The following is a 12,317-nucleotide window of genomic DNA, read 5'->3' on the forward strand; positions in this document are numbered from 1 at the left end:
TTAGTCTTAAGTAAACTCATGGTGTTCTTTTTACCTATGGAGATGATGATCTAAAAAAGTTGCATTGTCTTAGAATGCAAAAGATATTTCTAGACTATTTCATTCCCATGGCTGGTCAGCAAATGGACTATGAAAATAATTATTGTTTTAAACACAAGACAAATAAATATTAAAAATACCAATTTCAATACTCATGAATAATAGGAAAATACTCAAGACAGAATGCTCTTTGAGTCAATTTACTTAAAGGGGTGCTTGCAGGTGAAGTATGAAATTTTAAAAATGATGATTAAAATATGTGCGAAGGAAAAAGTGAGAAGGCAGAGTTAGACTGTGTGTCTTGATAGATGAACTTTATACTTCCACATTTTAAATTACATCAGTACTATGTATACTTTTAAAAATATAACAAATTTCATTAAAATTGAAACTCCTTCAGGCAAATAAAAAGCATGAAGCGTGTGGGAAATAACCAATAGTGATGGAGTGTCTACCACGTGGTGTGCATTGTGCTGAGGGATACAGAATAATTGATCACATTTCCGATCTTCATTCCAAACTGAGCAAATCTCTAAGAAACAGAATAGAGCTCTTAATGCAGAATGACTGATTTTAATTAAGACAATGTTTTTAAACATTGATCTCACAAAACTATGTTCACTTACTCATTAACACCATTAGGAAAATAACCAAGTTCTATGGGGATAAAAAAAGCTTTATTTTGTTTTTAATATTTTGCCATTCTAGCAAGAGAAGCAACAATAAGATGGTTCAAGTAAGTTCAAGAGTTTTGGAAAACAATCCATAAGGAAACTATTATGACAAATACAGGGTGTAAAGTCAATCTGGCTAAAAACATCTATCACCCCACTGATCACCCTGGCTAATCTAGCTGGATATAAAAATACCCACCTCCTCTCTTATCATCCTACGTGTATCTTTCCCAAAGCTGTATGTTTGATCATACAGTATCCTTTTCAATAGAGCAGAACTTGTCTTAGATCAAGGGTAATCAGCAGCTGAGCTTCCCAGCTAAAATATCCAAACAGGCTCTTAAAGACCAGGTATATAAACAACAGCAGATGCCTCTTCAAAGAGCTCCAAAAGCTAGTGTACAAATAAACCAGTAATAGTTTAATAAAATATTTACAAAGCAGAAATTAAGGCATTTTCTTTAAAATAGTCTTCAGAAGCAAGATGGCTTAGCAGGGAAAAATGTTTGACACCAAGCCTGATGACCTGAGTTCTATTCTTTGAGCTTACATGGAAGAAGGAAAGAATTGAGTTGTATAAATTGTCTTCTCTCCTCAGCATGCATGCCACAGCACATATTCATGCACATACATACATACGTTCATACATACACAAATTAAATAAATAAATAAATTTAATTTTGAAAATTTAAAAACAATTCCTGCCCCCACCTCAAATTCCCCAAATCAGTCATACTAAACATCATCCACATATACTGGTAGACTTTAGACTCAACAATTGCCAGTAGCTAAAAGTTCAGCAAGTAAAGAGAGCCTTCTATTTACCAGAGACAAATCTCCTGTTGTACAGATATGTTCAAAACAGTACTCAATGAGTGGCAAAACCACAGAAGCATCTGGAAAGGTTTTTTCTTTCAAATATTATCTTTACTCATCCTTATAGTGCATTTCTGGAATCCAAGCACTCAGGAGGCCAACCCAGTAGAATGGAGGGTTTAGGGACAACCTTAGCTACATAGTGGGACTTTATCTCACACAAGAGAAGAAAAGAATTATGACTGCTCACTAAGTCACTACTAACCACCGTAGTTACTGTTTTGGTCCAAATCCCTTCCTAAGTCCCCAAACTCATACATAGCAACATGGAGAGAGTTGTATTTGAAATGTTATGAGAAGAAAAGAAAGAATTTGGAAATGAATGGCAAACAGGTAAAATAGTGGTGATTCCCTGAATAAGTTGACAGCTAGGAGACTAGATAGGGTTTTTTTTCTTCTTAAATAAAATAATATTCTTTAAAAATTTTTAAATTAAAAATTTTGTTTCTCAATTTCTTGGACATATGTAGAAATTAATTGCTGCCTATGATCTATCAAAGCATAAAAAATACTTAATACTTTCTCACACAAATTCAATTTTACTAGTGTCTCTAGAAATTATTAAAATTCATTTGGATGCAGTGTTTTGTTAATCAGTTTATTTAATGGGGTATACTGTGAGCATGGTACTGCTAACATGAGATACACAAATTGATTTCTTTAAAAAAGAACCTTCTTGAGTTAATAAGATTTGGAACAAGATTAATTAGTATTTTTCCTCACAATTTGTATTTTTAATATCCAGTTGTGATCACATCCTCTGGCTGCTTAACATGTCAAGATAAATACTGCTTACATGAACTGAAGTGCTACAGCAATGTTGCCATTCAGTTATCACTGGTAACGTCTTTCATAACAGGTAGCATTTTAGCAAGAAGACAAGTGAAATAAGATCACTAAGACAATGAGACAAGTGAGCAGAATCAATGTAGAATGGTCTCAAAAATGTTCATAGCAGCCTTATTTATAATAGCCAGAAGCTGGAAAGAACCCAGAAGCCCTTCAACAGAGGAATGGATACAGAAAATGTGCTACATCTACACAATGTAATATTACTCAGCTATCAAAAACAATGCCTTTATGAAATTCATAGACAAATGGTTGGAACTGGAAAATATCATCCTGAGTGAGGTAACCCAATCACAGAAAAACACACATGGTATGCACTCATTGATAAGTGGCTATTAGCCCAAATGCTTGAATTACCCTAGATGCATAGAACACATGAAACTCAAGACGGATGATCAAAATGTGAATGCTTCACTCCTTCTTTAAAAGGGGGAAACAAGAATACCCTTGGCAGGGAATAGAGAGGCAAAGATTAAAACAGAGACAGAAGGAACACCCATTCAGAACCTGCCCCACATGTGGCCCATACATATACAGCCATCCAATTAGACAAGATGGATGAAGCAAAGAAGTGCAGGCAGACAGGAGCCGGATGTAGATCTCTCCTGAGAGACACAGCCAGAATACAGCAAATACAGAGGCAAATGCCAGCAGCAAACCACTGAACTGAGAATAGGACCCCCGTTAAAGGAATCAGAGAAAGAACTGGAAGAGCTTGAAGGGGCTCGAGACCCCTATGAACAACAATGCCAAGCAACCAGAGCTTCCAGGGACTAAGCCACTACCTAAAGACTATACATGGACTGACCCTGGACTCTGACCTCATAGGTAGCATTGAATATCCTAGTAAGATCATCAGTGTAAGGGGAAGTCCTTGGTCCTGCTAAGACTGAACCCCCAGTGAACATGATTGTTGGGGGGAGGGTGGCAATGGGGGGAGGGTGGGGAGGGGAACACCCATAAAGAAGGGGAGGGGGAGGGATTAGGGGGATGTTTGCCCGGAAACCGGGAAAGGGAATAACATTCGTAATGTAAATAAGAAATACTCAAGTTAATAAAAAAAAAAATGGATATCCAAAGCCAGGCATGGTGGGTCACACATAGAATCCCCAGCACTTAGGAGCTAAGGATGGGAGGATTACCCTGAGTTTAATGCCAGTCTGGACTGAGACACTTCCTGTAGGAAAACAATGAATCTGCATGCCTAGAACATCCTGTAAACAGCCATGCTAACTATGTGTAGATGAAGAAGGCTAAAGTGAGTTTTTCCCCTTCATGTGCTAGTCTGTAAAGAGGTTTACAGACCTTTAGAGAGAATGTAGTTCATAATGTGCTATGAAACTAGTTAACAATTCTATATTTAAGGTTTAGGATCCAATAAGTATATATATCAAACCTGATTGGTTATATCTTAGATGCACTTTAAAATCCCAGTAGTTCAATTATTTCTGCCACAAATGCTTAATTACCTTCCGCCTGCATCAACACTTTTGTTCCTTTTGTCTTGAAATCTGTATCACTTGCTGTCTTTGTGACCTCATTCCAATTTTCTTCAGACATGAAAAAAAAGGAGCTACTCAAGAAAGTAAGTTGTTCCTAAGAATCAGAATAGTCATCTCAACATTTCTCCTTTTAGCATGCTCAGATATAGTCTTACTAAATAAGTTTTTCTTGAATTAAAAAAAAAACACTTAAGCTTGGAAGTCAGGGAAAAATGAAATCCTCAACTAGAAACTCCAGAGGCTGAATCTGAATCTGTTCTACACCTTAATGATGTGGCTAAGTGGACTCTGCAAGACCCCGAAGCCCTTGAAGTCTCTGTATTCTACTTCAAATGCCTCTCCCAGGATGATCAGAATCCAGTAAAAGGAGATAAAAATCACTTTCACCAACATTTCAAGATATGCAAGTTGCTTCTTTATATTTGGCCTTGGCAAATGCAGAGGATCCGTGCTAACAAACCATTCGAATTAAAGTCATTTGAACACTGGAAATGACCTAAAATAGTTTATGCTAGAGATGGTTTATAAAGCAATCGGGTAAGTTTTGTTCACTATTACACAGAAGAGTAACTGTAAAAATAATAGACCATTTACTTCACAAAGCTACAAGGTTGCCTTTTGGGGTTTTGTTTCTTTGTTTTAAATTAAATTTTACCAAAGCTAATAAATATTTGAGGGGATAAATATAGTCACCCTGATTTCAATACTATGCAGTTGAAAAGTCCATCAGATGCTACCTTCTAAGTATGTGCAGATACTATCTTTTATGTACCAGGTAAAACATTGCACTTAAAATAAAGAAAATGGTCATGGATGTGAAGAGATGTTTCTGTGCTTATGAGCACTTGTTGCCCACTCCAAAGCCCCCGTTTGGTTTCCAAAGGATCTGCTGCTTTCTTCAGGTTTCCTGTAGTACATGAACATATTCCCACAGATACGCAGGCAAACCCACCAAGTTAGAATAAATCTTAAAGAAGGAAGCAGTAACATCAGAGAAATATTATTTTACCTTATAACAAAAATGTTGCCAGAATATTCTTGCCATCAGTTCATTCCATTTTCTTTACAATTCCGGTTGCTCACTTAGTGATACCTCCTCCCTCAGCTCCTCAAGTAGGTGAGCCAGTTCTGACTCAGGGAGCTACCACCACAAGAGACCATAAATTGCTTGTCCCAACCCTCCAGAAAACACTCTTTCAGGATAATCTTTAGCACATTTCAGATAAATAGAAAGCTTGCTTGTACTTCTAATCTCTCCCCCTGCTGTCCAGCTAGTGGGGGAGACACAGAAATGTAGATGTTTGTCTAAAGCCAGTCTTTTTCAGGAAGAAAATGCCATTTTGAGAAGGCACTATAATCCATCCAACTCAAAATTCTGTCTCTTAATGGAAATGAAAAGTGGCATTTCAAGGAAAAATAACTGGGTTTCTTTATAATATACAGAAATGCTCCTAAGTTCTCCTAACAGGCTTTATGGATTGGTGAACTTTGAACTCATCCATCTGCCATTACAAAGCCACGATGGACTTTGAACTCGTATCTCTGATGTTTGACTCCAGCATGAAATGCATGTATGCTATCAACATTTAGAAGTTAGTCATTTCTCAGGTTAAAAAAATGTCTTTGACTCTGTGAATGGAAATCAATAGAATATTGGTCTCACGGACAGTAAAAGCTTTTGGAAACTCACTGTAAAACTTACATTTACTCCAACAGACAATAACCACTTCCAAAGTCCTATCTGGTGCTTGGGCTTTAGTGCTCAACTTCAAATTATTACTACCTGGCATTTGAGCTCTGTGGTTGGTGCAAAAACATGGGCTATGCAATCCAAGAGTCCTAATAAATATGCTGGGGAGCCTCACATGTGCAGAAAGAAGGGGAGTTTGTATAGACAGAGTTATTTTTAGATTCTTTTAATGTAGCAAATTTTCTGAGAAAAAATATTCAGGAAATCTTAAAGATAATGCATATAAGTAGGGTGTATATATATTTTCACACACATATATATGTATATATATATATATATATATATATATATATATGAAATCATCTGATTTTTATACACACTTACAGATAGGCAGGCATTTGAAATGATCTGATTCCTTTAGGTCTTCTCCATGTGGCTGATGTAAATTGTTACTGAATGGAGAATGGCATTTAAAATACTTTAAAATATAATAAAATGAGAGCAGGTAAAACCAGCTAAATGAATCCTCTCCATACTCTCGCCAACTACTAGCAAACTGGTTTGCTACTTCTAATGAGGATTTACTGTACTGGCATTCAGATGTTTCAAGAACACAATTGAGAGAAAAGGCAAATTTAAGGTTTCATTGTAGACAGTTCCTGGACATAAGAAGTGTTTAGTTCTTCTCCTCTCAAACTGTAGATCTTATCACTGTGAGAATGATCAGCCATTTTGAAAGATGCAGCAGAAAGTGTAAGAGCTGAAGGCTGTGGGTAAGTACAAGGAAACAGTATTTTCTGGGAGATGGGCCTATGGCTCCAGCCGTGTATGTGGCAGATGAAGGCCTTGTTGGGCATCAATGGGAGGAGAGGCTCTTGTTCCTTGTCTTAGTCAGGGTTTCTATTCCTGCGCAAACATCATGACCAAGAAGCAAGTTGGGGAGGAAAGGGTTTATTCAGCTTACACTTCCACACTGCTGTTCATTACCAAGGAAGTCAGGACTGGAACTCACACAGGGCAGGAAGCAGGAGCTGATGCAGAGGCCATGGAGGGATGTTACTTACTGGTTTGCTTCCCCTGGCTTGCTCAGAACCCAGGACTACCAGCCCAGGGACGGCACCACCCATGATGGGCTGGGCCCCTGCCTTGATCACTAGTTGAGAAAATGCCTTATAGCTAGGCCTCATGGAGGCATTTCCTCAAGGGAGGCTCCTTTCTCTATCATAACTCCAGCTCTGTCAAGTTGACACACAAAACCAGCCAGTAGAGTTCTGTCAAGTCTCCATGCCCCAGTGTAGGGGAATGTCAGGGCAGGGAGGTAGGAGGGAATGAGTGTGTGGATGATGGAGCACCTGCACAGAAACAGGGGGAAGGGGAATAGAATAGTGGGTTTCTGGAGGGGAAACTGGGAATAACATTAAAAATGTAAATTTTAAAAATCCAATAAAAGAAAAAGTGTGAAAGGAAGGAAGGAAGGAAGGAAGGAAGGAAGGAAGAAAGGAAAGAAGAAAGAAAGAGTAACAGTATTTTCCACACATAACAGAACAGGTAAACATATGAACTCACAAAAGTTGCAACAGAGTTGGATCCTGCTGTTTAAGGTCTTAGTCTATCTGGATATCTCCTCTGAGCTTCTCACAAAATAAAGGATTTCCTTTTTCAACAGGGCTTCCTCGTCTCTTCCTGACTTTATCTGGTGAGTCTGGTCTCCACACCCTCTACCAGAGGAAGGTCAACAGTCCTTGGCAAAAACTTCAGATTTAACTTCCTCCTGGGAGATTCAGGAATGTGATTCCTGGAAGGCCTTTCCCAGGAGAAGGCCTTCTCCACTGGGCACTCAGCGAGATACTGCAGACCCCACCCATTCCATGCTCTCCCTCCTTCTTTGGATGTACCACAAGGACCCAAAGGGGGAAACTGCATACATAAGAGCATACACACAAGGTTTCTGTGAACTCGAGTCACACAGAAGTCTAGCCTGGAAAGGAGAGATAGGCATGGAGTCTAATCTCTAAACAAGAAGCTATTGGCAATTAATGGCCACTAGGAGATGGAGTGTCTGTTTTCTTTAAGAGTGTCCTTAAGAGAGCTGAAGGGGTTGGCAACTCCATATGAAGAACAACAATATCAATCAACCAGAACTCTCAGAGCCCCCAGAGACTAAACCACCCACCAAAGAGTACACATGGAGGGACCCATGGCTCCAGCCACATATGTTGCAGAGGATGCCATTGTCTGGCATGAATAGAAGTCCTTGATCCTATGAAGGCTCTTTCCCCAGTGTAGGGGAATGCCAGGATGTTGAGGTGGGGGTGGCTGGGAGTAGAAGCGTCTTCAGAGAAGCAGGGGAGGAGGGAGGGAGAATGGGAGAGAGTGAAAGGGGATAACATTTGAAATGTAAAAATGTTATCATAAAATACATAAAACATCTAATTTGAAAAAAAAGAGTGTGCTTAAGAGTGTGGCCACCACTGGTAAATGAGGGAGGGAGGGAGGGAGGGAGGAGGGAGGGAGGGAGGGAGGGAAGAAGGAGGTGAGAAAGGGAGTGAGAAAGAGAGGAAGGGAGGGAGGGAGGGAGGGAGGCAGGGAGGGAGGAGGGAGACAGACACCAGGCCAAGGGCTATAGATTCACCAGCTTCTTCCTAGCTTTGAATGTGACTCCTGCTTCCTACCTGGAACAGGCAAAGCTAACTCAAAACCAACTAATCCTTCAGCATTTTCCTTGGTCCATTGCTGAGACTCTGAAGCATGCCTAAAACCAGTGACTTGCTTGTTTTAGTGAACATTAAGACAGTATTCACCTTGACACATGATAGCCTTGAAGCCCACAATTCATATCACACACACACACACACACACACACACACACACACACACACACTTAATCAACTGTGAGGATTATATGCATTAAAGACAACCTTGGAAATGGATCTGTGAGTTACTAAATAACAAAGTGAAAACAATGGATATGAAGGTTACCCGTTATTACTGCTTCTAAAACTACCTTTACCCTATCTACAAAAATTATTCTTGAAATTATTTCAGTTTTGAGGGAAGAAGACATTTATCCATGAGTTCTAAGAAATATCTGACAAATATTAATTTTGGAATATGTAAACCCACTCTTACTTTTAATATATAGGAGAATTCTTAAATCCTTTCTCAAAAACAACTACTTGCTCAGAGGTAAGCACAATTGAAGACTATGTGTCTGCTCTTCAGTCCTTTCTCCTAGAAGTTTCATCTTTCATATTTTACACAATGTGATGTTTTCAATATTCTTCAGTAACTAAAGTTTAACCACGTGATCTCTAGGTATTCAATATTAACACATGTACATTTACTTGCAAATGTGTGAAACTTAAGCCAGTCCTGATACACACACACACACACACACACACACACACACACACACACACACATATATATATATATATATATATATAATATATATATATATATTATATATATATATATATATATACCTCCAGCACTCGGTAGACTGAGCCAGGTGGATTTCTGTAAGAGGCTAACCTGAGCTACATACATAGTGGATACCGTGAGGGATATGCAGCCAGACTCTTTTATAAAAAGAAAAACAAAGCTTGAGTCTTGATTGATTCTCAAAGCTCCATGTGGTGAAGACTTGGTGACTCTTCCAACAGGCAATACAGCCTTCAGACATGGAACTGGCCAGAGGAAAGCTGTATCTTTGGAGTGTGACCTTTACATGGATATTAGGACCCTGGCCCTCCTATCTGTCTCTGTCTCCCCCGTTTGTTCTTTTGTCTGTCTCTTGTTCTCTGTCCTTGCTTCTCTTTCACCTTTTCCCCCCAGTCACAATGGTAGACTGCCTTTGTAACAGGTCAACTGACCATAAAACTTTCAACACCCTGAGCCCAGAATAAGCATTTCTCTTTTTAAGATTATCACCCCATGTATTTTGACCTAATAGTGAAAGCATCATTCCTTCAAAATTGACTAGAGACTTAGCTCCAGGACAGTTTTGGTTTTTGTTCTTGTTTGGTTATTTGGTTCATTGATTTTTGCCTTTGTTTTAAATTAAGAGCAAAGTTACAGTAACAAGTGCTTGTTCGGGTTGCTCCTGCACCTGTGCAAGTCTTTCTTGCAACATGTTATCCCAGACGAAAATGTGAGGTTAGAGTGCTTGTGCATTTTTAAAAACAAGGAATAATCCCATATAAATGAACGATTCATTTTGAAGTTTCTAATTTTCACCAAGACAATTTCTTTCTTATAATATAAACTAAGAATTCTGATGTATAACTTCAACCTCTGAGAATGGTTTTATGTATCTTCAGCCCTATGGAAGGAGCAACCTGAACTTTAGACACAAAGGTAGAAGGTTAAACTTTCCAATGTATATCTCAAAATATCTGGAATTGGAAACCAAGTAACTTAAGTTTGAATTCCAGTGCTGCCAAGTTAGTAAAATGCAACATCTTATACTCCTGGTGTTCTCATCTAAAAAAAGTAGCTTGGCATTCTCCATTAGTCATCAGAAAAAAAAAAGCTCCAGAAAGTCCCACCCCCCAGATTAAAGTCACTGAATACAATTTTCTTCAGAGACTGGAGATGTGCTGTGTGAAGTGTTAAATATGTTTCATTAGTTTATGATTTATTGGTTCCTTACAATAACAAATGAGAATTTTCTAGAGTAGACTGTCATGTATGAAATACACTTACTTGGCTCAATACATCTGTTATTTTAAGTACCTGTTACAACACATTTCTTCATATAAGGCTTTGGAAAAAGATACAGTGTACCAAGCAAATATCATCCTGGTGGTCCTGGGATAACATTATATATGGCAATAATTGACATTTTGGGGGCTTATAGCTCTTAAAGTGTATATTTAATGCCAAGATCCCATGCTGCACAGGTGTGCCATACTTCTAACAGCCTTCCATTTGCCACTCCAGATTATTTTAAAAGATTTTGGCACTGTATACAAGCACTGTGGCAAAAATAATACATACAGGAATATAAAGTTTACAGAAATTGAAAACTTTAAAAAGGTTAGATGCAGTTTAGAGGAGGAGTTTCTATCTTAGTGAGAGTTTCTATTGCTGCAATGAATTACCCTGATGAAAATGCATATTGGCGGAGAAGAGGTTTATTTGACACACACATCCATATCACTGTTCTTCACCAAAAGAAGTCTGGATAGCGACTCAACCTAGGGGCAGGAACTGATGCAGAGGCTGGTTTGCTTTACATGGCTTGCTTATCCTGCTTTCTTATAGAACCCAAGACCACCAGCCCAGGGATGGCCACACCCATAATGGGCTGGGTCCTCCCACATCAATAACTAGTTAAGAAAATACCCTACAGCTGGATATTATGAAGGCATTTTCTTAATTGAGGCTCCCTCCTCTCAGACAACTCTAGTTTATGTCAAGTTGACATAAAATGTCCAGCACAATTTCCATGGCTAATACTTGTTTCTTCTGAAATTGGCATTTTATTCATTAACGGATGCTTCTTGGATACACAGTGTGTTCACCACATGCAACAGGAAGGTCACCCATTGGTAGGCCTTTCTATTGTCATGGTGGGGCTATTTCTGAGCAGTTGAATATTTGGGGATTTGAAAGACAACGTTAAGGTTGCCTCCTTTGTCTGCTTGTAGCTAGCACTGATTATAACCCCCATGGAGAATGTGGGCAGGGTTATTTTTATCTTTTGTAGGAAAAACATTATACTCCAGGCAAAATGTAACCAAAGAGATTATTTTCCAACAGCTACAAACTTTCCCTTTCAGCAAGTACATTTCTTTCTAATTATCAAACACCTTGGGCCATGAAGACACAAGATCAGAACAGCTCCAAGATCAAGCATCAGGAATTTTGACTATTTTAGCCCTTTCTTGCCAAGCTTATTGGTTGTTGTGAAATAATATCCAGGTAGTAATGTAGCATAGTTTCTAATACATTTGCATGATATAGCTAGTAAGCTGTGTCACAGTCTCCAGGGAAAACTGTGTACATAGAAGAAGAAGAAAAGACTGTGATAAAGTATACTAGAATTTCCTATTGGAAAACATGCTACTTTTGAGTAATAGCATTAAATTTACATTTTGTTCCAAGAAAGGCAAAGTGTCTTCTGAGATCCTCAGTGGTTCTGGTTCATTCTAGAACAGGGGAGTTGAAGCCTAGAATTGTCTGACTCGTTCAACTACAATCTGGAAATCAACATGGTATCTGTGAGAGCTCCTTATCTGTTTTGTGAGTTATGCCTGTGAATGACTTTGGAGCCTTTCAACTTAAACATAAGGAGTCACACCACTGTCACATACATCTTCAGGCAATAGACAATAAAGGGATAAATGCTGTCATTACAGTTGCGAAGGCAAAGACATTTTAATTATCTCCAAATCTGTGAAATGATTTTTTTTGTTTTTGAGACTGGGTCTGTCTGTCATCCTGGCTGGGCTAGAACTCACTCCGTTGACCAGGACAGCCTTGAAATAATAGAGATCCACTTGCCTCTGCCTCCCAATGGTTGGAATTAAAGGCATATACCATAATACACAGCCCATGAATGTTCTTTTTATCCTAAGGGTACTTTCATAGTTTTTGACACAATCATGCATTTCGTTACATGTGTATTATTTACAAAGACCATGCAAGTAATAATTGCATTGTTAAAACTTGAGCTAATAC

Source organism: Rattus norvegicus, chromosome 9, assembly GCF_021556685.1.
Source record: "Rattus norvegicus strain SHRSP/BbbUtx chromosome 9, alternate assembly SHRSP_T2T, whole genome shotgun sequence".
Classification (NCBI taxonomy): Eukaryota; Metazoa; Chordata; class Mammalia; order Rodentia; family Muridae; genus Rattus; species Rattus norvegicus.